This window comes from Desmodus rotundus, chromosome 6, assembly GCF_022682495.2.
Source record: "Desmodus rotundus isolate HL8 chromosome 6, HLdesRot8A.1, whole genome shotgun sequence".
Taxonomy (NCBI): domain Eukaryota; kingdom Metazoa; phylum Chordata; class Mammalia; order Chiroptera; family Phyllostomidae; genus Desmodus; species Desmodus rotundus.
The window spans coordinates 56,664,766-56,690,393 of record NC_071392.1 but is presented as its reverse complement, the minus strand read 5'-3'; the positions used below and the strand labels follow the sequence as shown (position 1 = coordinate 56,690,393).

Below are 25,628 nucleotides of genomic sequence, written 5' to 3'. Positions count from 1 at the left end.
TGTATTCTTCATTTTAGATATTTTAGTTTTTATTTTTCACTGGCTTTTCATGTTCTTTTTTGTTTCCTTTTGTATGTTTTCTTTCTTTTTAAAGAAGTTTTGACTAAAATTATCTAAGTTCATTGAGCACAGTTATAAGCAGAGCTTCAAACTCCACATCTGATAGATTACTTGCCTCCATTTTTTTCTGTTCTTTTCTTGGAGTTTTGTTTTTTATTTAATTTGGACATGTTTCCTTTTCTCCTCATTTTGGCTTCTCCCTTTATTTGTTTCTATATATTAGGTACATCTATGTTTTTCCATTTTGGTAGAATGACCTTATGTAGTAGGTGTCCTGTGGAACTCATTGGCACAGTCTCTTCATTCACATGAGCTGCACACTCCAGAGATGCTTCTTGTGTGTGTTATGTGTGTTCTTTTATTGCTGTTGATCCTTGATTGCTGTTAGCTCATCATAGATGAGATTGACCCTCAGGCTGACTGGATATGAAGACTAACCGTGACTACAGCAGACAAGCTGTTGTGCAGGGGCTGAGACCACAGAGTAAGATTCACTTTAGCAAGGCTCTGGTACTTTCCAAGTCAACCCTTTTGTTGTGTCATTTGTGTAACTAATTGGTTTGTCCTCTGTTGTGGTCTGAAGGTGGCCATCAGGGTTGGCGTTTCTGAGACCTCTTGAGAGGGGCTCCAATGTAGGCCAAATTCAGTTGTTGATGGGTTCTGGCCAATGGCCACCTGGTAGGAGCTACAAAGTTACTGTAATTGGTTGTTGCCTGTGCAGAGCTTGAAGTCACTTGATATGCTGTGAACCAAGTATACCTGCTACTAGTGTCAGGCAAGGTAACTTAGCAAGAGGTACAGAGCACTCCATGGCCAGCCACTGCTTGTTTGTGGACTTTGGGATATTTCAGGAATCCATGCAGTATGGGCCCAGGATGACTCCTGTATGGATTAGCCTCTAAAATACTTATATCATGTTCATGGATAAGAAGAATTACATCATTAAAATGTATATACTACAAAAAGGAAACTATAGATTCAATCTAATTCCTATTAAGATAAAATGGCATATTTCAAAGAACTACAACACATATTCCAACAATACATATGAAACCATAAAAGGCCCCAAAGAGCCACAACAATCTTGAGAAAAAGAAACAGAGTTGGAGGAATCATGCCACCTAATGTCAAAATATACTACAAGGACATAATCATCAAAACAGCATGGTATTGGCATAAAAACAGACCTGTAGCTCAATGGAACAGATTAGAGAACCCAGAAATAAACTCACACTTTATGGTTAATTAACATTTGACAGAGAAAACAGGACCATAAAATGTGGTGAAGACAGTATATTTATTTAATAGATTGTTGATAAAATTGTACAGATACATGTAAAAAATTTTGACTAGACCACTTTCTTACACCATACACAAAAATAAATATGATATATTTACACAGTAGAATACTACTCAGATGTAAAAACAGAAAAAATAACCCAATGTGACAGCATGGATGGACCTGGAGAACATTATGTTAAGTAAAATAAGCCAGTCAGAGAAAGACATATATCATATGGTTTTGCTCATATGTGGAATCTTATGAACAAACTGAACTAATAAGCACAATATAGATAGACTCATAGATAGAGAGCAGGATGACAACTCTAGAGGGGGTTTTGGGTGTGTATTGATAGAGCAAAGAAGACAAAAAACTAATGGGCATAGACAACAGCATGGTGATTATGGAGGGGGACGGAGGCGGAAGGTTGTATAAGGGGGATAAATGGTAATGGAAAAAATAGCCAAATGGTAGAAACAACCTAAGTGCCCATCAGAAAATGAGTGGATCAAAAAACTGTGGTACATTTCACAGTATAATACTATGCAGCGTAAAGAAAGAACTACCTTTTGTGACAGCATGTATGGATCTGCAGAATATTATGCTAAATGAAGTAAGCCAGTTGGTGACAGACAAATACCATAAGATCTCACCTAAAAGAAGACTCTAATGAACAAAATAAGTTAATGAACAAAACAGAATACAGGCATGGAAACATGGAACAGACTGAAAGTGACATTTACACTGGGATGTTAAGTATAGCATAGGAAATATAGTCAATAGTATTGCAGTAACTATGTATTGTCCTAGGAGGTACATAGATTATTGGATGATTACTTCATAAATTATATAATTTTCTAATATAAAACTAACATTTTATAATATTGTATGTCAACTGTTATTAAAATGAAATATTAAAATATGAAAATGAAAATGAAAACATTATTATTAATTTCAGGAATAATATTAGAAGAGTACAATCAACTTTTGTACAGCAAAAATAATGGGACATGCTAAATGCAAGTTAAAAATTCTTGGAGGATGGTGGGAGGAGCCTGTGGCCATGGAAGTTCTAGTCTGTTCTGCCTCACAGAAGCTGTCCCCTTCCACATGGTTACATGGAGTTGGCAACTTTAGCTGCCCCACCACCTCCTACCATGGATCACCCAAAATAAATGATCCTGTGGACTTTGTAAAAATGGGTAAGCGGGAGCTCAGCATTCTGCATATTGAAGAAATGCACTTCCTGAGGGAGTGGGTGGAGAGCATGGGAGGTAAAATATCACCTACTTCTCATAAAACTAAATCAGAAGAAAATAAGAAAAAATAAGCAGAAAGTAAGAAGGCAGAGGTAGACATAAAGACAAACCATGAAATGAGGAAAGTGATCTAGAAGTTGACAATGAGGGTGTGATTGAATCAGACACTAATGTCCCTCAAAAAATGGGACATGAGTCCTGGATGGTGTGGTTCAGTGGACTGAGTGCAGACCTGTCAGTGGAAAGCTTGCCAATAGGGCACATGCCTGGATTGTGGGCCAGGTACCAGGTTCTGGGTAGACTATAGGCAACTGATCAATGTTTCTCTCACACATGATGATTCTCCCCCTCTCTTTCCCCTCCCTTCCCCCTCTCTAAAAACAAATAAATAAAGTATTTACAAAACAGAAGTGGGAGATGAAAATGTAGAGAAAACCAAGGAAATGATGGGATAGGCAAATGACAAAAAAGTGGCTGCAATTGATGTTGTAAATGATGGTGAACTACAGAAAGCCATTGACTTGTTCACAGATGTAATCAAGCTGAATCTTTGCTTGGGCAATCTATATGCCAAGAGAGCCAGTGTATTCATCAAATTACAGAATCCAAATGCTGTCATCTGAGACTGAGACAGAGCTATTGAAATAAATGCTGATTCAGATCAGCCTTTTAAAGTGGCTAGGGAAATCACAAAGATTTGTGGGCCATTGGGAGGAAGCAGCCCATGATCTTGCCCTTGAATATAAATAGATTATGATGAAGATGCTATTATAATACTGAAAAAAAGTTGAAACAAGGACCGGGTAAATTGCAGAATATCAGAAAACATATGGGCAGAAATGTGAAGAAAAAGAAATGAAAGAAAGAATGGAAAGTGTTAACAGGGCTGAGGAAGAACATTAAGAGCCCAGAGGGCGAAAGAAGCATGTGACATTCAGGAGTTCAGTATGGCTCTGTTCCAGGTGGTTTTCCTGACACGATGCCTGGTAATTTTCCTGAATGAATGCCTGGAATGTCAGAAATGCCTGGACTCAATGAAATTCTTAGTGATCCAGAAGTTCTTGTAGCCATGCAGGATCCAGAAATTATGGTGGGCTCCTAGGATGTGTCTCATAACCTGGCAAATATGTCAAAATATCAGAGCAACAAAAGGTTATGAATCTCATTAGTAAATTGTCAGCCATATTTGGAGGTCAAGAGTAGTGGCTTTCTGAGATATAAAGCCCTTACTGAAAAAAAGAGCAATTTGGATCCACCAATGAATGTCACAATAATACAACTCAATGTATGTCTGATCTTCTCATGAAGAAAGTTTGGGTGCATTGATGAGAATACCTATGCCTCTGCAACCACACATTAATGTTTAGCTCAATTTCTTTCTCCCTCCCTTCTCCTCTCTCTAAAAATAAATTAAAAATCTTAAGAAAAGAGAGAATAGTATAGGAGATGGAACAGCCAAAGACCTTATATGTACAACCCATGGACACAAACTAAGAGTGGGGAAGTGCTAGAGGATGGAGGGGTACAGGGCAGGAGAAGATAAAAGAGAAAAATGAGACAAATGTAATAGCATAATCAATAAAATATACTTTAAAATAGCATTTGACAAATTTCAACAACCTTTCACAATAAAGGCACTGAACAAGCAAAGAATAAAATAAAACTACCTTAATATAATGAATGACATATGAAAAACACAGCAAACATCAAACTCAGTATTGAAAGATTGGAAACTTTTCCTCTAAGTTTAGGAGCAAGAAAACAATGCCCTCTTTCACCTCTACTCAACTTAGTACTGGAAGTTGTACATTGAGCCTTTAGAAAAGAACACATAAATAAAAGGCATCTAAGTAGGAATATAAGAAGTAGAATTCTCTCTGTTTTCAGTTGACATGGTCTTATATGTACAAATCAGTAAATATTCCACAACAAAAGAATGTTAAAGCCAATAAATAAATTCAACAAAGTACTAAAATACAAAGTCAACATAGAAAAAAATCAGTTGCATTTCTATATGCAAACAATCTAAAAAGAAAATTATGAAAATTCTATTCACAAGTGCATGAAAAAGAAAAATAATTAGGAATTAATTTAATCAATGAGGTGAAAAACTGGTGTAATAAACAATTCAAAAAAGACTTCTGGCCAAGATGGAGGTGTAGGTAGATACACTTGGCCTCCTTGCACAACCAAAGGAAGGACAACAACAAATTAAAAAAAAACAACAACCAACAAGGACTGCCAGAAAATTGAATTGTATGGAAGTATGACAACCAAAGAATTAAAGAAAAAACATTCATGCAGGCTGGTAGGATGGGTTGAGATAGACAGCCAGGGCAAAGAGGACCCGAAGCAAGCTGGTACCTGGAGGACCAGGGTGGGTGGCAGCTGGTGGAGGGGGCAGTCCCACATTTGCATGCAGATATGTCAGGAAGAAGAACTTGGGAGCAAAACATACTGCTCAACCCAGGGCTTCAGTGTGGGAAAATAAAGGCTCAAAACCTCTGACTGAAAAAACCTTTGGGTGTTGTGGCAGTGGGAGAAACTCCCAGACTCACTGGGGACTTCATTGGAGAGACCCACAGGGTTCTAGAATGTACACAGACACACTCACCTGGGAATCAGTACCAGAAAGGCCCAGTTAGCTTGTGGGTGGCTGAGGAAGTGACTGAAAGCCAGCAGAGAGCTGAGCAAGTGGCACAGTTCCCTCTCAGGCCCCTCCCCCATACACAGTGCTACAAAGCAGCAATGTGAGTTGCCCCTCCCTGGTGAATACCTAAAGTTCCACCCTTACTGTGTAACAGGCATGCTGAGACAAAAATATATGGCCCAAATTAAAGAACAGATCAAAGCTCCAGAAAAAAATACAACGAAGAGATGCACAGATAGTGAACCTATCAGATGCAGAGTTCAAAGCACTGGTATCAGCATGCTCACAGAATTGGTTGAGTATGGTCACAAAGTAGAAGAAACGTGAAGGCTATGAAAAGTGAAATAAAGAAAACCAATGAAAGGGAACCAACAGTGAAAGGAAGGAAACTGGAACTCAAATCAATGATTTGGAGCAGAAGGAAGAAATAAGCATTCAACCAGAACAGAAGGAAGAAGTAAGCATTCAAAAAAATCAGGAGAGGCTTAGGAACCTCTGGGACAACTTTAAATGTTCCAACATCTGAATCACAGGGGTGCCAGAAGGAGAAGAGGAAGAGCAAGAAATTGAAAAGTTATTTGAAAACATAATTAAGGAGAAATTCCTGAATCTGGCAAAGAAAATAGACTTCCAGGAAGTCCAGGAAGCTCAGAGAGTCCCAAAGAAATTGGACCCAAACAAGCACACACCAAGGCACATCACAATGATATTACCCAAGATTAAAGATAAGGAGAGAATCTTAATAGCTGCAAGAGAAAAGGAGACAGTTACCTACTAAGGCATTACCATAAGACTATCAGCTGATTTCTCAAAAGACACCTTGAAGGCACGAAGGAGCTGTAAAGAAGTACTCAAAGTCATGAAAGGCATGGAATACTATGCAGCAGAAAGAAGAGCTCCTACCCTTTGTGACAGTGTGGTGGAACTGGACAGCATTATGCTAAGTGAAATAAGCGAGGCAGGGGAAGACAAATACCATGTGATCTCACCTATAAGTGGAACCTAATCAACAAAACAAGCAAGCAAGCAAAATATAACCAGAGATATTGAAATTAAGAACAAACTGACAGTTCCCAGAGGAGACGTTGGAGGGGATAATGGGGGGGAAAGGGGTAAGGGTTTTCAGGAATATCTATAAAGGACACATGGACAAAACCAAAAGGGGTAGGATCAAGGGTGGGAAGTGGGTATGGCTGGAGCGGGGGCAGTAGTGGGGGGGAAATGCAGACAATTATACTTGAACAACAATAATTTTTCTTTTAAAGGCAAGGACCAACATCCATGATTACTCTCTCCAACAAAGCTATCATTTGAGATGGAAGGTCACATAAAGTGCTTCCCAGATAAGGAACAGCTATAGGAGTTCACCATCACCAAATCTTTATTATGTAAAATGTTAAAGGGACTTCTAAGAAAAATAAGATAAAAAATATGAACAGTAAATTGACAACAAACTCACAGCTATCAACAACTGAACCTAAAAAACAAAAAACAAGCTATGCAAACAAGTAGAACAGGAAAAGAATCACAGAAAAAGAGATTACATGGAGAGTTATCAGTGAGGAGATGGAAGGGGGAGAATAGGGGAAAAGGTACAGGGAATAAGAAACAATAATAGTAGGTACAAAATAGACAGGGGGAGGTTAAGAATAGTATAAGAAATGTAGAAGCCAAAGAGCTTATATGCATGACCCATGGACATGAATTAAGGGTGGGGGGAATTCAGGTGGGAGGGGCGATGCAGGGTAGAAGGGAATAAATGGTGGGGAAAAAGCAACAACTGTAATAGTATAATCAATAAAATATATTTAAAAATATAGAAATAAAAAGTTGAAAAAATGAATTCAAGAAGGTGTAAATAAAGAAAATGCAACTCATGTTCATGGATAGTAAGATTTACATCTTAGTATTGTTAAGATATCAATACTATTTGATACTATTGCTGCAACTAATTGTTGCAGCAATCCAACAATTCAATGCAATCTCTATAAAAATATAATACATTTTTGCAGGAATATCAAAACATTCTAAATTTCACATGAGATCCCAAGGGACCTCAAACTGCCAAAACAGTCTTGCAAAAGGGAAAAAATGTGGATTATTCACAGTTTCGGTCAAAGCTTATTTCAAAGCTATGGTAATTAAAACAAAGTAGTACTGGCATAAAGACAGAAACATGAACAACTAAAAAAGAATATAGAGCTATGAAATAAATCCCTGCACATATGGTCAAATTATTTTTGGCAAAATTGCCAAGATAATTTCAAGGGGAAAGAACAGTATTTTTAACAAATAGTTTTGGGAAAAGTGGATATACCATATTTTTCAGACTACAAGACATACAGGACCATAAGACGTACCTAGGTTTTAGAGGAGGAAAATAGCAAACAAAACCCGGCTCTACTCGCTCTACTCCCACCCCGCTGAGCCAGGTAGGCTACATTTGGACTATAAGACGAATCCCAATTTACTTTCCAAATTTTTGGGACAAAGTGCATCTTATAGTCCAAAAACATGTAAAGAACTCACAGGGCTCCACTCCAGGAAGACAAACAACCCAATTAAAAACTGGGCAAAGGACTTGAACAGACACTTCTCCAAGGAAGTGTTTATTGATTCCCTAATAAATACTATAACAAAAATGAAAAAAAGTTAATACCTAAATGTGGGATATAAATTTATAAAACTCTTAGAGGAAATCATAGTACAAATGCTTCATGATATTGGATTTCACAAGCCTTTTTCTTTACTTTTTATTGTTATTCAATTACAGTTGTCTGCCTTTTCTCCCATCCCTCCACCCCACCCCAGCAACTCAACTCCCTCCCCCACCTCCACCCACCCCCTTGATTTTGTCCATGTGTCATTCATAGTAGTTCTTGTAAAGCCCTCTCTCCACTGTCCCCTTCCCAATCCTCCTTGGCTATTGTTAGACTGTTCTTAACTTCAGTGTCTCCAGTTATATTTTATTTGCTTTTCTCTTTTGTTGATTATGTTCCAGTTAAAGTTGAGATCATATGGTATTTGTACGTCACTGCCTGGCTTATTTCACTTAGCATAATGCTCTCCAGTTCCATCCTTGCTGATGCAGAGGGTATCAGCTCCTTCTTTCTCTCTGCTGTGTAGAATTCCATTGTGTAAATATACCAGTTTTTAGATCCACTCATTTGCTGATGGGCACTTAGGTTGATTCCAATACTTAGCAATTGTAAATTGTGCTGCTATGAACATTGGGGTGCATAGGTACTTTTGGATTGGTGTTTCAGGATTCTTAGGGTATAATCCCAGCAGCGGAATTGCTGGGTCAAAGGGCAGTTCCATTTTTGGTTTTCTGAGGAAATTCCATACTGTTTTCCACAGTGGCCTCACCAGTGTGCATTCCCATCAACAGTGCACTAGGGTTCCCTTTTCTCCGCATCCTCTCCAACATTTGTTTGTGGATTTGTTTATGTTGGCCACTCTGACTGGTGTGAGATGGTACCTCATTCTGGTTTTAATTTGCATCTCTCTGATGGCTAGTGATGCTCAGCATCTTTTCATATGTCTCTGGGCCCTCTGTATGTCTTCCCTGGAGAAGTGTCTGTTCAAGTCCTTTGCCCATATTTTAATTGTGATGTTTGTCTTCCTGGAGTGGAGTCGTGTGAGTTCTTTATATATTTTGGAGATCAGGCCCTTGTCTGAGGTATCATTGGCAAATATGTTTTCCCATACTGTTGGTTCTCTTTGTAATTTGGTGCTGTTTTCTTTAGCCTTGCAGAAGCTTTTTATTTTGATGAGGTCCCATTTGTTTATTCTTTCCTTTATGTCCCTTGCTCTAGGGGATGTGTCTGTGAAGATGTTGCTGCATGGAATGTCTGAGATCTTCCTGCCAATGTTTTCCTCTAGGACTTTTATGGTGTTACGACTTAATATTTAAGTCTTTTATCCACCTTGAATTTATTTTTGTGTATGGTGTAAGTTGGTGATCAAGTTTCATTTTTTTGCATGTAAGCTGTCCAGATCTCCCAACACCGTCTGTTGAAGAGACTGTCTTTGCTCCCTTTTATGCTCCTGCCTCCTTTGTCAAATATTAATTGACCATAAAGACCTGATTTTATTTGTGGACTCTCTGTTCTGTTGCATCGGTCTTTCTGCCTGTTTTTATAACAGTACCAGGCTGTTTTGATTACAGTGGCCTTTTAATACAGTTTGATGTCAGGTATTGTGATCCCTCCTGCTTTGTTCTACTTTGTGAAAATTGCTGAAGCTATTCGGGGTCGTTTATGGTTCCATATGAATTTCTGAAATGTTTGTTCTATATCTATGAAATATGCCATGGGTACTCTAATAGGGATTGCATTGAATCTATAAATTGCTTTGGATAGTATGGCCATTTTGATGATATTAATTCTTCCAATCGATGAGCATGGTACATGCTTCCATTTGTTTGTGTCTTCCTTAATTTCTTTCTTCAGTGTTGTGTAGTTTTCTGAGTACAGGACTTTTACCTCTTTGGTTAGGTTTATTCCTAGGTACTTGATTTTTCTTGTTGCTATATCAAATGGGATTTTTTCTCTGATTTTTGTTTCTGCTGTTTCATTGTTGGTATACAGGAATGCCTTTGATTTCTGAGTATTGACTTTGTATCCAGCTGTTTTGCCAAATTCATTTATTAGGTCAAGTAGTTTTTGGTGGAATCTATAGGATTTTCCATGTACACTATCATGTCATCTGCAAACAGTGACAGTTTCATTTCCTCCTTTCCAATTTGGATGCCTTTTATTTCTTTTTCTTGTCTGATTGCTGTGGCTAGGACTTCCAGTACTATGTTGAATAGGAGTGCTGAGAGAGGGCATCCTTGTCTTGTTCCTGATCTTATTGGGAAAGCTCTAAGTTTTTGTCCATTGAGTATGATGTTGGCTGTAAGTCTCTCATATATAGCCTTTATTATGTTGAGGACTGCTCCCTCTATTCCCGCTTTGCTGAGGGTTTTTATCATAAATCAGTGCTGTATCTTATCAAATGCTTTTTATGCATCTATTGATGTGATCATGTGATTTTTGTCTTTGCTGTTGTTGATGTGATGTATTATGTTTATTGATTTGTGGATATTGTACCATCCTTGCATCCCTGCAATGAATCCCACTTAGTCATGGTTTATGATCTTTTTAATGTATTGCTGGATGCGGTTTGCCAATATTTTTTGAGAATTTTAGCATCTATATTCATCAGATATATTGTCCTGAAGTTTTCTTTCTTCGTTGTGTCTTTATCTGGTTCTGGGATTAGGATGATGCTGGCTTCATAAAAAGAGTTTGTGAGTCTTCCATCAGTTTGGATTTTTTCAAATAGTCTGTGAAGGATAGGGGTTAGGTCTTCCTTAAAGGCTTTGTAGAATTCTCCTTTGAAACTATCTGGTCCAGGGCTTTTCTGTGTTGGGAGTTTTTTGATGACTGCTTCAATTTTGTCTGCTGTTATTGGTCTAATCAGGCTTCCCGCTTCTTCTTCATTCAGTTTTGGAAGATTATATTTTTCTAGAAATGTGTCCATTTCACATAGGTTTCCAAATTTCTTGGCATACAGTTCTTCTCACTAATATCTTACAAATCCTTTGTATTTCTGTGGTATCAGTTGTAATCTCTCCTCTTTGATTTCTAATTGTGTTTATCTGGATCCTCTCTCTCTTTTTTTTTTTTTTTTTTGATAAGCCTGCTTAAGGCCTTGTTGATTTTGTTTATCTTTTCTAAGAACCACCTCCTGGATTCATTGATCCTTAGAATTGTGCTTTTAGTCTCTATGTCATTTAACTCTGCTCTGATCTTGGTTATTTCCTTCCTTCTACTTGCTCTGGGCTGTCTTTGTTTCTGTTCCTCATGTTCTTATAGGAGTAGGGTTAGGTTGTTTGTTTGAAATGTTTATGTCTTCTTGAAGAAAATGTTTCTATCTTTTTAAGGTAGGTCTGTATTGCTATGACCTTCCCTTTCAGGACTGCCTTTGCTGTGTCCTATAGGTTTTGGGTTGTTGTGAGTTCATTTTCATTTGTTTCCAGAAAGTTTTTGATTGCTTCCCTAATCTCATTCTTGACCCATTCATTGCTTAATAGCATGCGATTCAGTCTCCATGATTTTGAATGGTTTGGGTTTTCTCCTTTAGCGTTATTTTCCAGTTTCAGTCCCTTGTGGTCAGAGAAAATGCTTGATAATATTTCAATTTTCTTGAATTTGTTGAGGCTTGCTTGTGTCCTATCATGTCGTCTATTTTTGAAAATGTTCGATGTACACTTGAAATGAATGTGTATTTTGCTTCTTTGGGATGTAAAGCTCTGTAAATATCAGTTATGTCCATTTCACCTAGGGTATTTTTAAGTGACACAATATCCTTCTTGATATTTTGCTTGAGGTATTAAAGTCCCCTCCTATAGTTGTTTTGCTGTCAATACCTTTCTTGAAGTCCTCCAAGACTTTCTTCATGTATTTGGGTACTCCTATGTTGGGAGCATATGTATTTACAATGTTTATGTCTTCTTGGTGGATTCTTCTTTTGAGTATTAAGAAGTGACTTTCTGGGTCTCTCTTTATGGCCCTTCTTTGGAAATCTATTTTGTCTGATATGAGTATTGCTACCCCTGCTTTTTTTCCCTGTCCATTTGCTTGGAAGATTTGTTTCTATCTCTTCATGTTCTGTCTGTGTAGGTCTTTTATCCTGAAGTGGGTCTTTTGTAGGCAGCATATGTGTGGGTCATGTTTTCTTATCCATTCAGCTGTTGTATGTCTTTTGATTGGAGCATTTAATCCATTTACGTTTAAGGTTATTATTGATAGGTAGTTATTCATTGCCATTTTTTTCCTACCTGTGTCCCTCTCTCTTTCTCTTTTCCTTCCTTTCCTTAAAGCAGTCCCTTTAGCATCTCTTCCAGACCTGGTTTGGGGGAAATGTATTCTTTTAGAGTTCTTTTTTTCTTGGCAACTCCTTATTTGGACTTCCAGTTTAATTGAGAGCCTTGCTGCATAGAGTAATCTTGGTTGGAGGCCTCTGGTTCTCATTACTTCGAATATTTTTTGCCATTCTCACATGGCCTGGAGCGTTTCCATTGAGAAATCAGTTGCTAAACTTATTGAGGCTCCCTTTTATGTTACTTCCTGTTTCTCCCTTGCTGCCTTTAAGATCCCCTCTTTGAGACATGGGGAGGGTAAGAATAGTGTAGGATATGTAGAAACCAAAGCACTTGTAAGTATGACCCATGGACATGAACTATAGGGGGGAATGTGGGAGGGAGGGGGTGGGCACGATGCAGTTGAGTGAAGGGGCGGAAATGGGACAACTGTAATAGCATAATCAATAAATATATCAAAAAAATCCCCTCTTTTTCCTCAATTTTGCCATTTTAATTATGGTGTATCTTGCAGTCGGACTTTTGGTTTCCTCCTGCTTGGGACTCTCTGTTTTTCCTGGATTTGTGTGACTTTTTCTCTCCTCTGATTAGGGAAATTTTCCATCATTACTTTTCCAAATGGATTTTGTATCCTTTGCTCTTCTTCTAGTCCTTCTGTTATCCCTATTATATGGATATTATTATGTTTCATGTTGTACTGCATTGCCATTAATGTCTCTTCATTCTTTCTGAGCCTCTTTTCCTTTGCTTGTTTTTTCTGTGTTTTTTTTTCTACTTTGTCCTCCAAGTTGCTGATCCAATACTCTGCTTCATCAAGTCCGCTTTTCATTCCTTCTACTGTGTTCTTCAATTCAGAAATTGTACTCTTCATTTCCTCTTGGCCCTTGTTGATAATTTCTATTTCATTTTTCATGTTCATATCTTTTGCAGTGAGTTCATTGTAGTTTCCCTCTAGTTTCTGGTAATTCTCTGTGAGCTCAGTGAGCTTCCTGATGACCATTGCTTTGAACTCAGTGTCTGATAGGTTTTTTTGCCTCTATTTCATTTAGCATTCTTTCTCAGGCTTCCTCCTTTCCTTTTGTTTGGTGATTGTTTCTTTTTCTTCTCACTGTTTGTGAGACTCTGCTTGTTAGCTTCTGCTTCTTAAATTGATCTGTTCTGACTCCCTGGGTTTATGGCATGAAATTCTATGATAGAATGCCAGTGGGATTCAGTGCTGCTGTGCCCTTAGTCTCCTGAGCTTGCTGGTCTTGAGCTGACCTTTATAGGCATAACAGGGTCTAACTCTGGTCTTTTCAGAGCTCCAGGTTTTATTGTTTCACCTGTGTTAAAAGGAGAAAGAAGAAAAGGAAAAAAAGGGAGAAGGGAAGGAAGGAAAAAGGAATTGAAAAGGAAAGGATGGAAGGAAGGAAGGAAGAAAGAATAAGAAAAGATCAGAGGGAAGATAAGAAGAAGGAATTTTAACCAAAATTAAAATAAATAAATAAATAAAAGAAGGCAGGAATAAAGAATAAAAAAGTAAAGGAAGGAAGGAAGATGGAATAAAAAAAGGAAGAAGGAGAGAAAGAAAGAAGGAATTTAGCTGAAAAGGAAAAAAAAGAAAAGAAAAGAAAAAGAAAAAGTCTCCTGCTGTCTTTAAACAGGTCAGGTCAGTTCTCTTGGTCTTCCTGTCTGTGAAACGAAGGGGGTGGTTGGAGGGATTGGTTTCACTTTTCTCCCTCCTTAGCCACACTCTTTGCTGTTGTCCAGCCTCCAGTCCAGTTCCTCAGGGTCCTTCTGCTCCCCACTAGGCCTTTAGTCCAGCAGCTGTGCTGTCCTTGAGGCACACCAATTAGCGGCAACTCACATTCCACCTTCTTGCTCTTTGCTGTCTGAGATGCTAGGGGCTCTCAGTGCTCCTTCAAGGTAGCTCAGCCCTCTACTGGATCAAGTCTTTCAGGGGACTCCAATCTCCCTTTGCCCTGCAGCTCCCCTCTGCTGGGTGTTCTGCCTTCCTCCTGCAGGGGAGTAGGCACTGCAGGTTCTGTGCGCAGGGGCTAGGTGGGAGGTGTTCAGTCCCTGGTGCTTGAGGTGTGGCTGCCCGTTGGCACACGGGCCACTGATCTGGGTGCACACTGATCCCTGGCTTTGTGCCTGTGCACCTGGTCAGCCAGGCCGCTGATCAGAGTGTGCGCCCACTTGTTTTCAGGTGTGGGCACCCAGGCCGCTGATCGGGGTGCACACCAACCATGCTTCAGGTGTGTGCTGGGGCTGCTTATCCCACCTTCACAGTCCAGGGCCTGAGGGAGTAGGGGTGCAAGAGGCCAAGGCTGCTGTGGAGAGTTCTCTAAACAGCTGCTTATTGCCTCTATTTTCTCCTTTTCTTTTTGAGAAATTCCTCCTATTCTAGCTCCCCTCGTCCAGACAAGCACCTGGCCTCTCACACAGCCCACCCTGGCTCTCTCCCAAGAAGCCAGGTTCCTACAGCAGACCCTGCACCCCTGCTGGGGGCTTCAGCCACCCTGGTCCCTGCACTGGTCCCAGGGACCTTATTGTCCTTAAGCACTCTTCTTATCGTCTGATCTTTCAATGTCCTCTACAATTTTTGGTCTCTGATCTTCATATATGTTGGAATACCATTGGCTGGTCGCTCCGTTCCTCAGATCAGCTAGGTGTTTCCCTGGTGCCAAGGGTAAGTGCACTCTGCTCCCACCTATCTTGCCGCCATCTTCCCTGAATCTCAACAAGCATTTTTTGATATGACACCAAGGCATCAGCAACAAATAGGTTTTTGTGAAATTTAAAAATTTTGTACATCATAAGATAATATCAATAGAGTAAAACTGCAAACCACAGAATGAGAAAATATTTGCAAATGATATATCATAGAAAGAATTAATATCTATAGCATAAAGAGAACTCTGAAAACTCATCAACAAAAAACAAATAACCTGCCCTGGCTGGTGTGGCTCAGTGGATTGAGTGTCAGCCTGTGAACCAAGGTGTCGCCAGTTCTGTTCCTGGTCAGGGCACATGCCTGGGTTGCAGGCTGGGTCCCCAGTTGGGGATATGTGAAACAACCACTGATGTCTCTCTCCCTCTCTTTTTCCCTCCCTTCCCCTCTCTAAAAATAAATTTTAAAAATCTTAAAAAAACCCAAATAACCTGATTCAAAATTGGGCAAAGAAATTAAACAGACACTCCTCCAAAGAAGACATATACATGGCTAATAAGTACATGAAAAAAAAATACTCAACATCACTAATCATTAAAGAAATATAAATTAAAACTACAACGACATACTACCTTAAATTCATTAATATGACTACTAGAAGAAAAACAATAATTAGGATGTGGAGAAAGTGGAACCATTTTGCATTATTGTTGCAAGTGTAAAATGGTCCAGGTTCAACCTAAGTGCCCATCAGCAAACGAGTGGATCCAAAAACTATGGTATATTTACACAATGGAATTCTACGCAGCAGAGAGAAAGAAAGAGCTTATACCCTTTGCAACAGCATGGATGAAACTGGAGAGCATTATGCTAAGTGAAATAAGCCAGGCGGTGAGGGACAAATACCATATGATCTCACCTTTAACTGGGACATAATCAATAGAAGAAAAAAGCAAACAAAATATAACCAGAGACATTGAAGTTAAGAACAATCTAACAATAGCGGGGGGGGGGGGGGACAGTGGGAAGAGGGGATTACAGGAAGTACTATAAGGGACACATGGACAAAACCAAGGGGGAGGGTGGAGGTGGGGGAGGGAGGTGGGTTCAGCTGGGGTGGGGTGGAGGGATGGGGAGAAAAGGCATACAACTGTAACTGAACAACAATAAAAATTAAAAAAAAATGGCCCATATTCCATAGAAAACAGAATGGTGGTTCCTCAAATAATTAAAAATAGACATTCAAGATGGTGGCAAAGTAGATGGAAGCAACAATCACCTCCTCCCATGACCAGACTAGAATACAATCAAATTAAAGAACAGTTATCCTGAATAACCAACTGAAGAATAGCTGAAGAGTCTTATGACCAAGGATTTACAAAGGAAGTTGCATTATGACTGGTAAAATGAGCAGAGGTGGAACAAATGCTGATGCCAGTCCCATGGGTGGTGGCTGAAGTCTTGGAGGGATATGTCAGCATTAGGGTGTTTCTGCTGAGAAGCATGGGGCCTAAATCCCAAGACAGTCTCTCCATCCCAGAGCATCAGAGCTGGGAAAAGACACACACATAATATTTGGCTGTGAAAAACAGTGGGGTTTCTGTCCACCAAAGTGAGACTAAATAGGCTAGAGAATAGACACCCAATTAAAGGACCAATGCACAAAATTTTGTTCATAGCTGCTCATTCTGGGATGTGGAGGGTGAAGGGCAAATTGGACCAGATTCATCTGAAGGATGTCCAGGGTTTGTAGCTCTGGAGAGGAGGGTGAGGAGACAGTCACCACAATTTCTGTGGTGAGTCATCGTCTGTTAACACAATCTTAATCTTTTGTGGGCAGAGCACAGCCCTCTGAGCAGTATAAGCTTAGGGGAAAGCAATTACCCCACCCTCTGGACTCCCTCTAACCCCATTCCATGTAGTTTAGGGCTTGCTGAGCAGTCAGCTGCATTAGCCAGGATGTATAAGTTGAGGTAGTCTCAAGGGGTGTCAATGACTGCTTTTGGAGCAAGGCCATTTCCCCCATATTTGTATGAACCTGACTGACTCTTCCACCTCATGGAGTATCTGGTAGAACCACTTTCTTGACTTCCAGAAGACCCAAGCTTTGGACTCCAGAGGCCCCACCCACCTTACTACTACTAGGGACTTTGCCCCGATGAGGTTAGGAAAAATATAGAACGGACTCAGTCATATGGGTCAAGGACCCATGTGACTGAGGCAAGGACCACATCCAACACTTCCCCCAAAGCCTGAATGACACATCCTCCTGATGGGAGATTCACTAGTCTCATCTGTCTCACTCCACCAAAAACTCCTTTCAGTGACTGAACCTAACAGGAAACTAGCAGGTGAAGGCAGGTGTGTCAGATCTCAAGGTACCTTGGGATTTTACTGATTTGCCCTCTGTCCTGATGCTGGCAAAACCTAGACTTTGAGATAGCTTAATACATCCTGTGTACACCAAAGCTCAGAAAAGGCAGCCACAAACTGTGGATCACTTGTAGCTTCAGTTTGCTGAGGGCCAGGCACAGAGTGTCTGATATTGGCCTGCAACAGACTCCCTCCCAAAGGGCTCAGAAAAAAAAAAAAAACACACCAAGTGGCCAGCTTTAGACAGTACCAGAGCAGGATCCAATAAACTTAAAAAAAAAAAAAAATGCATATTTAAAGAGAGATTGCATAAGACACAAAATCCTGCTAAAGCAAATTTTATTTTTTTATTTTTTCTAGTTTTTTAAGTATATTTTATTGATTATGCTATTATAGTTGTCCCCTTTTTTCTCCCCTTTATATCTCTCCACCCTGTACCCCATTCCCTTCAGCATTCACCCCCTTAGTTCATGTCCATGAGTCATACATATAAGTTCTTTGGCTTCTACATTTCCAGTACTATTCTTACTTAACCTCTTCCTGTCTATTTTGCACCTACTAATTATGTTTCTTATTCCCTGTACCTTTTCCCTCATTATCCCCTTCCACCTTCCCACCCACTGATAACCCACCATGTGATCTCCATTGTCAGGGGGCTTTAACGCAGCCCCCCAGGTTCCACCACGGACGAAGAAAAAGACTACCAAGACATGATCTGCTTGGGGAGGAAAGGTGGCCCTTTCTCTCAAGGGGAGAAGGGCCCTGAACCTCTCTCTCCAGGGGCTTTTATTAGGTTCATTCACACAGGAATACGGATAAAGCTCATCAATCATTATCAGCCAGTAAGGGTTAAACAATACAAGATTTACAGAGAACTCTGAGGGCTTATTCTGAGTTACAGTCAATTAGTTAGAGGGCCATAAAACTTTAGGCGCCAGACTCATCTCAGGTCTGGACCCTTATCTCGTAAACTGAGGGTACAAATTAAGTAGGTTTCACAGGAATGTATGCATTTTTGTTAGGCCTGATTCCCCAGGGAATCCGCCCCTCCCAGCACAGGACTGCACTGCCCTCTGTTGTTGCTTCAGGCTTAAATCAGGCAGGGGAAGTAAGGCAGCCAAGAGATTAGGAGACTTCTTGCAGACAGAATGAGGACTCAGGCTATTTCAAAGCTGAGGGGCGAGGGTCCATCACCCCCTTTTTCCACAGCCCCCCGAGTCCTTCCCTGCGGGACTCTTCCGTGACCAGAACCTGTCTTAGGTTGATCCTCCCTTGAGGATTCTTACCCGTCATTGGCTAACTGGCCAAGCTCAGGGCCAAGCAGGGTGAAGTGGGCAGAGGTGGTACACCTGCCAGGGAGACAAGCTTTGTCTCCTTAGTGGCTTATGGTCCCAACTCTGACTCAGCCTTAACCATGAGGGGTTACAGCCTCTGAAACCAGGCAGGGCGGTTCCCAATACTCCATTTCTATGATTCTGTTCCTGTTCTAGTTGTTTGCTTGTTTGTTTCTCTTTTTCTTTTTCTTTTCTTTTTTTAGGTTCAGGTGTTGATAGTTGCATTTGTTTTCATTTTACTGTTTATAGTTTTGATCTTCTTCTTTTTCTTAGGTATGTCCTTGTAACATTTCTTATAATAAGGGCTTGGTGATGATGAACTCATTTAGCTTTACCTTATCTGGGAAGCACATTATCTGCTCTTCCATTCTAAATTTTACCTTTGCTAGATAGAGACATCTTGTATGTAGGCTCTTGCTTTTCATCACTTTCAACACTTCTTTCTAGCCCTTTCTTGCCTGCAAGTTTTCTTTTGATAAATCAGCTGATAGTCTTATTGGAACTCCTTTGTAGTTAACTGTTTCCTTTTCTCTTGCTGCTTTCAAGATTCTCTCCTTATCTTTAATAATGGGTAGGTAATTTAATTGATATGTCTTTGTGTGCTCCTCCTTAGGTTGTGGCTCCACCTTCTTTGGGATTCTTTGGGCTTCCTGTACTTGCATGTTTATTTCCTTTTCCAGGTTGGAGGAGTTTTCATTAACTATGTTTTCAATTGAGTTTTCAATTTCTGCTCTTCCTCTTCTCTTTCTGGCATCTCTATAATTCGGATGTTGGAATGTTTAAAGTAGTCCCACATGTTCCTAAGTCTCTCCTAATTTTTTAAAAAATATTGTTTTTTCATTCTGTTCTGACTGAAAGTCTGTTTCCTCCCCCAACTTGTGTACTGCCAAAGGCTCTTTTGGTGGCTGAACCTTGTGGGAAGCTGATAAGCAGTGGCAGGCCTCAGGATTGCCATTTTGCTGAGAATCCCCAGGCCCAGTGCTGGTGGTATCTGGCCTTGGCTGACAGCATGGCCTCTCCATGTGCCTCTGGGACCAGCTCTGGCAGCTGTCAACCATGGATGACTTTGTAGTACCTACCAGTAGTGCTGGGGAAGTCACAGATAACATCTGACATTGACCTGTACTGGAGTCCCTCCCAGGATACCCCCAAACCAACAAAGCCAGTATCTGGCTTCAGAACACAACAGAATGCCACCCAATTGGTTCCACAAGCAGCACACCCAGAGAGTGGTATCGACAGACATCTGAACCAGCTGGGGCAAATTCAGCTCTGTGGGGTGAGCCCCTGCACAGAAGCTCATACACTGTTGTCATGGCCAGTAGTCGCAGTCACTCAGTTTATGGGTCAACCCCACCCACTCATGTGCCAACAGCAGTTGAGGCTCAGCTAGACTTGGAGAACACACATATCACATGAGGGATGCTTCTGGAGTGCCAGGCTCCTATGATAGTGGAGGTGGTGCTGCTGGGCCCCAGAGGACACATACTCAATGAAGCAACCCTGCCAGGGCTGGAAGATATAGCAGATCTACCTAATATATAAAATAAATAAAGAGGCAGCCAAAATGGGGACACAGAGAAACATGTCTCAGGTGGGGGAATAGGAGCAGTCTCTGGAGGAAGGGCTGAGTTAAGTGGAAACACACAATCTGCTAGATGTAGAGTTTGGAACACTGGTTATGAGGAGGCTTGGGGAGCTTGATGGAGGCTTCAACAGAGAGATAGTGAACATGGAAAGGGACATAGAGGTCATGAAAGGGAACTGACAAGAGACAGAGTACAGTGACTGAAATGAAGAGTGCAGTAGAGGAACTTGTTGACAGATTGGGTGGAGCAGAGGATCAGGTTAGTAATTTGAGGAGGTGAGTAGTAGATGGTGCCCAGCAAGAGCAGGAAAAAAGGAAAAAAGGAATCAGGAGAAATGGGAAATGGGAATGGTTAGGGGGACCTCTGGGACAATGTTGAGAGTGTCAGTATTAGTATCAGAAGAGTGCATATGGAGAAGAGAGGGAGCAAGGGATTTGAAAAAATGTTTGAAAAAATAGTGAATAAAACCTTCCCTAACCTGGCAAAGGAAATGGATAAGTGGGTCCAGGCCCTGGCTGGTATGGCTCAGTTGGTTGAACATCATTCTGCAAAGTGAAAGGCTGACAGTTCTATTCCTGGTCAGGGCACATGCCTGGGTTTCAGGCCTAGTGCCCAGTTGAGGGTGTGTGAGAGGCAACTAATCCATGTTTCTCTGTGACATCAGTATTTCTCTCCCCCTCTTTCTCCCTCCATTACCCTGTCTTTAAAAAATAAATAAATAAAATTTATAAAAGAGAAATGGATATGTAGGTTCAGGAGTTACAGGGATTCCCAAAGAAAATGGACCCTAGAGACCTGCACCAAGATACATTATAATTAGAATTGGGGAGGCTGAAGACAGAGGGAATTTTAAAGGAAGTGAGGCAGAGCACTTGGTCGCCTGCAAGAGAGTTCCCACGGGCCTCTTGACTAATTCCTTAGCTGAGACTTTATAGGCCAGAGGGGATTGGCATGAAGTATTTAGAGTGGCAAAAGATGGGGACCTACAACCAGGACTACTCTACAGAGCAAGGCTATCATTTAGAATTAAAGAAGGGACAGAGAGCTTTCCAGTCTACAAGGAGCTAAGAGGGCTCATCACCACCAAAACAGTGTTATGGGAGATGTAGAGACTTCTTTAGGAAGAAAAAGCAAAAAAGAGAGAAACATGAATGTAATAGAGTGGCAATGGCTGCATACTTATCACTAATCATTTTGGAGGTAAATGGATTGAATGTTTCAATGGGAATATGTGGGGTGACTGAATGGATGGGAGAATAGACCTATGCATGTATGATCTGCAGGAGACCCACTTTTGATCAGGAGACACACTGACTAAAGGTAAAGAGATGGAGAGAACATTTCATGCAAATGAGATCAGAAGAAGACCTGGGATAACAATGATTATATCAGCAAGTAGACTTTGAGGTAAAGGCTGTAGTGAGAGACAAGGTGAAATGTTTTGTTGGTGGGGAGGTCAATTCAAGAAGAAAATGTAGCTTTTGGGGTTTATTTATGCACCCAACATTAGAGACTCTAGATGTTTAGGGCAGGTATGAGGAAACAAAGAAACATGTCCTAAATGAAAGAATTGGAGAATACTCCAAAAAAGTACTAATTTAAATAAACTCAAGGAATCTACCAGATTCAAAGTTCAAATCATTGGCTATAAAGATGCTCAATGAACTTAGAAAAGTACATGAACCCAGTCAGAACTTCAAGCAAGAGAGAGGAAGCATAAAAATGGTATAAAAACATAAAAAGAAACAGTCATAAATGAAGAATACTATACTGAAATGAAGAATATATTAGAGGGAAGCAACAGTAGTTTAGATGAAGCACAACAAAGAATCAGTGATTTGGAAGACAAGGAAGCAGAAACCACCAAAGAGAACAGAAACAAAACCAAGATTAAAAAAAAAAATGAGGATATGTCTCTGGGCCCTCTGTATGTCCTCCTTGGAGAAGTGCCTGTTCAAGTCTTTTGCCAATTTTTCAAAATTGGGTTTTGTATCTCTCTGGAGTGGAGTTGTGTGAGTTGTTTATATATTTTGGAGATCAAACCCTTGTCCAAGGTATGACTCGCAAATATGTTTTCACATATTGTTGGTTCTCTTTTAATTTAAATGCTGTTTTCTTTGGCTATGCAGAAGCTTTTTAATTTGATGAGGTCCCATTTGTTTATTCTTTCCTTTATGTCCCTTGATGTAGGGGACATATCCATGAAAATATTGCTTCGTGGAATACCTGAGTTTTTCTTGCGTATCTTCTCCTCTAAAACTTTTATGGTGTCATGACATATATTTAAGTCTTTTATCCACTTTGAATTTAATTTAATCTCTCCTCTTTAATTTCTGATTGTGTTTATTTGGGTCTTCTCTCTTTTTCTTGATGAGTCTGCTTAAAGACTTGTTGTTTTTATCTCTTTGAAGAAACATCACCTGGATTTATTGATCCTTAGAATTATGCTTTTAGTCTCTATGTCATTTAATTCTGCTCTGATCTTGGTATTTTCCTTCCTTCTACTTCCTCTGGGCTGTCTTTGTTGTTATTCCTCCAGTTCTTGTAAGTGTAGGGTTATGTTGTTTATTTGAAATGTTTCTATCTTTTTTAGGTAGGCCTGTATTGCTATGAACTTTCCTCTAAGGACTGCCTTTGTGGTGTCCCATAAGTTTTGGACTGTTGTAAGTTCATTTTTATTTGTTTCCAGAAACTTTTTATTTCTTCCTTAATCTCATCCTTGACCCATTCCTTGTTTAATAGCATGCTATTCATCTCCATGAATTTGAGTATTTTTTAGTTTTTTCCATGAGGTTGGTTTCTAGTTCAGGTCCTTGTGGTCCAACATTAAGCTTGATATGATTTCCATTTTCTTGAATTTGTTAAGATTTGTTTGTGCCCTATTATGTGGCCTATCTTTGAAAAAGTTCCATGTGCATTTGAAAAACTATGTAATTTGCTTCTTTTGGATGAAAGGTTGTATATATATATCTGTTAAGTCCATTTTATCAGGGGCATTGTTCATTGCCACAATTTCCTTGTTTCTATTTTGTTTCAAAGATCTATCCATTTTGACAGTGTGGTTTAAAATTCCCTAGTATAAGTGTGCTGCTGTCTCTACCTTTCTTGAAGTCCTAAAGATTTTCCTTATATATTCAGGTGCTTCTATGTTGGGTGCATGTAAGGTTATAATGTTTATGTGTTGATGTATTCTTTCCTTGAGTGTTATAGAGTGTCCTTCAGTGTCTCTTTTTATTGTTTTTGTTTTGAAGTGTGTTTTGTCATATGTAAGTATTGCTACTGCACCATTTTTTTCTCTTGTCCATTTGCTGGTAATATTTTTTCCCAACCCTTTACTTTTAGTCTGTGTTGTTCTTTTGTTCTTAGGTGGGTTTCTTGTAGGCAGCATATGTGTGAATCATGTTTTCTTATCCATTCAGCTACCCTATGTCTTTTGATTGGAGCATTTAACCCATTCACATTTAAGGTTATTATTGATATGTATTTATTAATTTTTCCCCTTTTGTACCTGTGTTCCTCTCTTTCTCACTCTTTTCCTTCCTCTTCTTATAGCAATCACTTTAGTATATCTTTCAGTGTTGGTTTGGTGGAGGTGTATTGTTTTAGCCTTCTTTTGTATGGGAAACTCCTTATTTCACCTTTCATTTTATTTGAGAACCTGGCTGGATAGAGCAGTCTTGGTTGCAGACCTTTGCTTTTCATTATTTGGAATATGCTTTGCCATTCTTTCCTCATCTGAAGTGTGTCTGTTGAGAAATCAGCTGCTTGCCTTATCAGAGCTCCCCTGTATGTTACTTCTTGTTTCTCCCTTGCTGCTTTTAAGAATCTCTCTTTATCTTTTAAACTGGTATTTAATTATGATGCATCTTGGAGTAGGTTTCTTTGGGTTCATCTTTATCGAGACCCTCTGTGCTTCCTGAACTTGCATGGTTTTTCCTCTCTCTAGTTTTGGAAAGTTTTCTGATATTTTTTCAAACAAGGTTTCTAATCCTTGGTCCTTTTCTTCTTCTCCTGATATTCCTATGATTGGAATGCTGTTGCATTTCCTTTTGTCTTGGAGTTCCCTTAAGATATTGTCATATTTTTAAAGTCTTTTTTGGTGCTGCTGTTCTACCTTGTCTTCCAGCTCACTAGTTAGGTCATCTGCTTCATCCAGGATGCTTGTAATTCCATCTACTGTGTTTTTTATTTCAGAAATTGTATTCTTCATTTTTCCTGATTCTTGTTTATAACTTATATTTCTTCTTTCATACTGTTGTAGTTCTCCCTCAGTTCCTTGTAGTTGTCACTGAGTTCCTTTAGCATCCTTATAACCATTCTTTTGAATTCTATATCTTATAATTTGCTTGCCACCATTTCATTTAGCTCCTTTATTGGGGCTAAAGGAATTCCATTCCTTTTGGCTGTAGGTTCTTCCTTTGTATCCCTATTTTAGGTGACTGGGGTTTTTTTGTTTGTTTGTTTGTTTGTTTCTACACTTCCTGAAGGCCTGCTTGCTAGCTGTCTTTGTAGGGTCCACTTTTATGGTAGGATTTCAATGGGATTCAGTGGTTTGGTCTCTTTGATCTCTTTGCCTGGATGTTCTAGGTTTGCTCCTTCTTCTGTTTGTGTGGGCTCTCTTGTTGTACCTGAGTTTTATCTGTTGGTGTCTACTTTGTTGGTGGGTTCCCTCCTCCAGAGGGTTTACTAGTGCTCACAACTCCTGTCTCATCTTGTATGTGATCAGTGGCAGGTCAAAGGCAAAATGGATTAGGACAGTGAAAGAATGTTTTATGGGCTTTGAAGTACCACCAAGTAGAGAAGAGATCTTTTGGAGATATACATTGATAACCACGATATTTCACCCAAGTAGCCACTTTATATAAGAGGTGAAAAAGAGACAAGACACTTATTACAGGGGAAAATGAATGTGAGCTGGATCCAGAAAACAGAGCACTTGCGCAAGGTTAGATGGTAGATACAGTGATAGTAAAGGATAGAAACTTGGTGTAGTATGCATGAGAATAGAGTTAACAGCAACAGTAATAAAGCTCAGGAAGATGGTGAAATGGTCCAAGACCAGGGAGGGATGCTGTGTAGGATTTACAATAATATGGAACAACAGTTATTTACAATAATACTGGAACAACAAGAATATAACAAGACATATATGTTCTGAATAAAAAGCTCTGAATAAAAATAATGGAAAGTAAGAGACCAGGAGTAGCGTGTTATTGGAATACAAGTGAAGTGAAAGAGGAAAAAGTGAATGTTAAAATGAAACATGAGAGAGTGAACAAGGAAAACTACCAAACAATGAAATTAAACAAACAAAACAAAGAAAACTAAACACAAAGAAGAGAAGTTAAAAAATAATCAAATAAAAGAAATAAAATATCGAATAAATAATAAAATACAAGTTCTATAGGATAGCCAAGTGAAATTTGTGTCATTTTATCATTTGCTGGCATTAGCCTTGTGATCCATCTCTGGATTTGTCTATGGTCTTTTCAAAGTTCCAGGTCTTATTGTCTTACACTTGGGAAAAGATGAAAAGAACAACAACAAAAACCCCTTG

At 39.6% G+C, this 25,628-nt stretch overlaps 1 pseudogene; it reads left to right on the top strand.

The window, feature by feature from the left end:
• The first annotated feature begins 2,345 nt into the window (after positions 1–2,345).
• On the top strand, positions 2,346–3,804 carry LOC112302220 (hsc70-interacting protein pseudogene; annotated as a pseudogene).
• Positions 3,805–25,628: the final 21,824 nt, after the last annotated feature.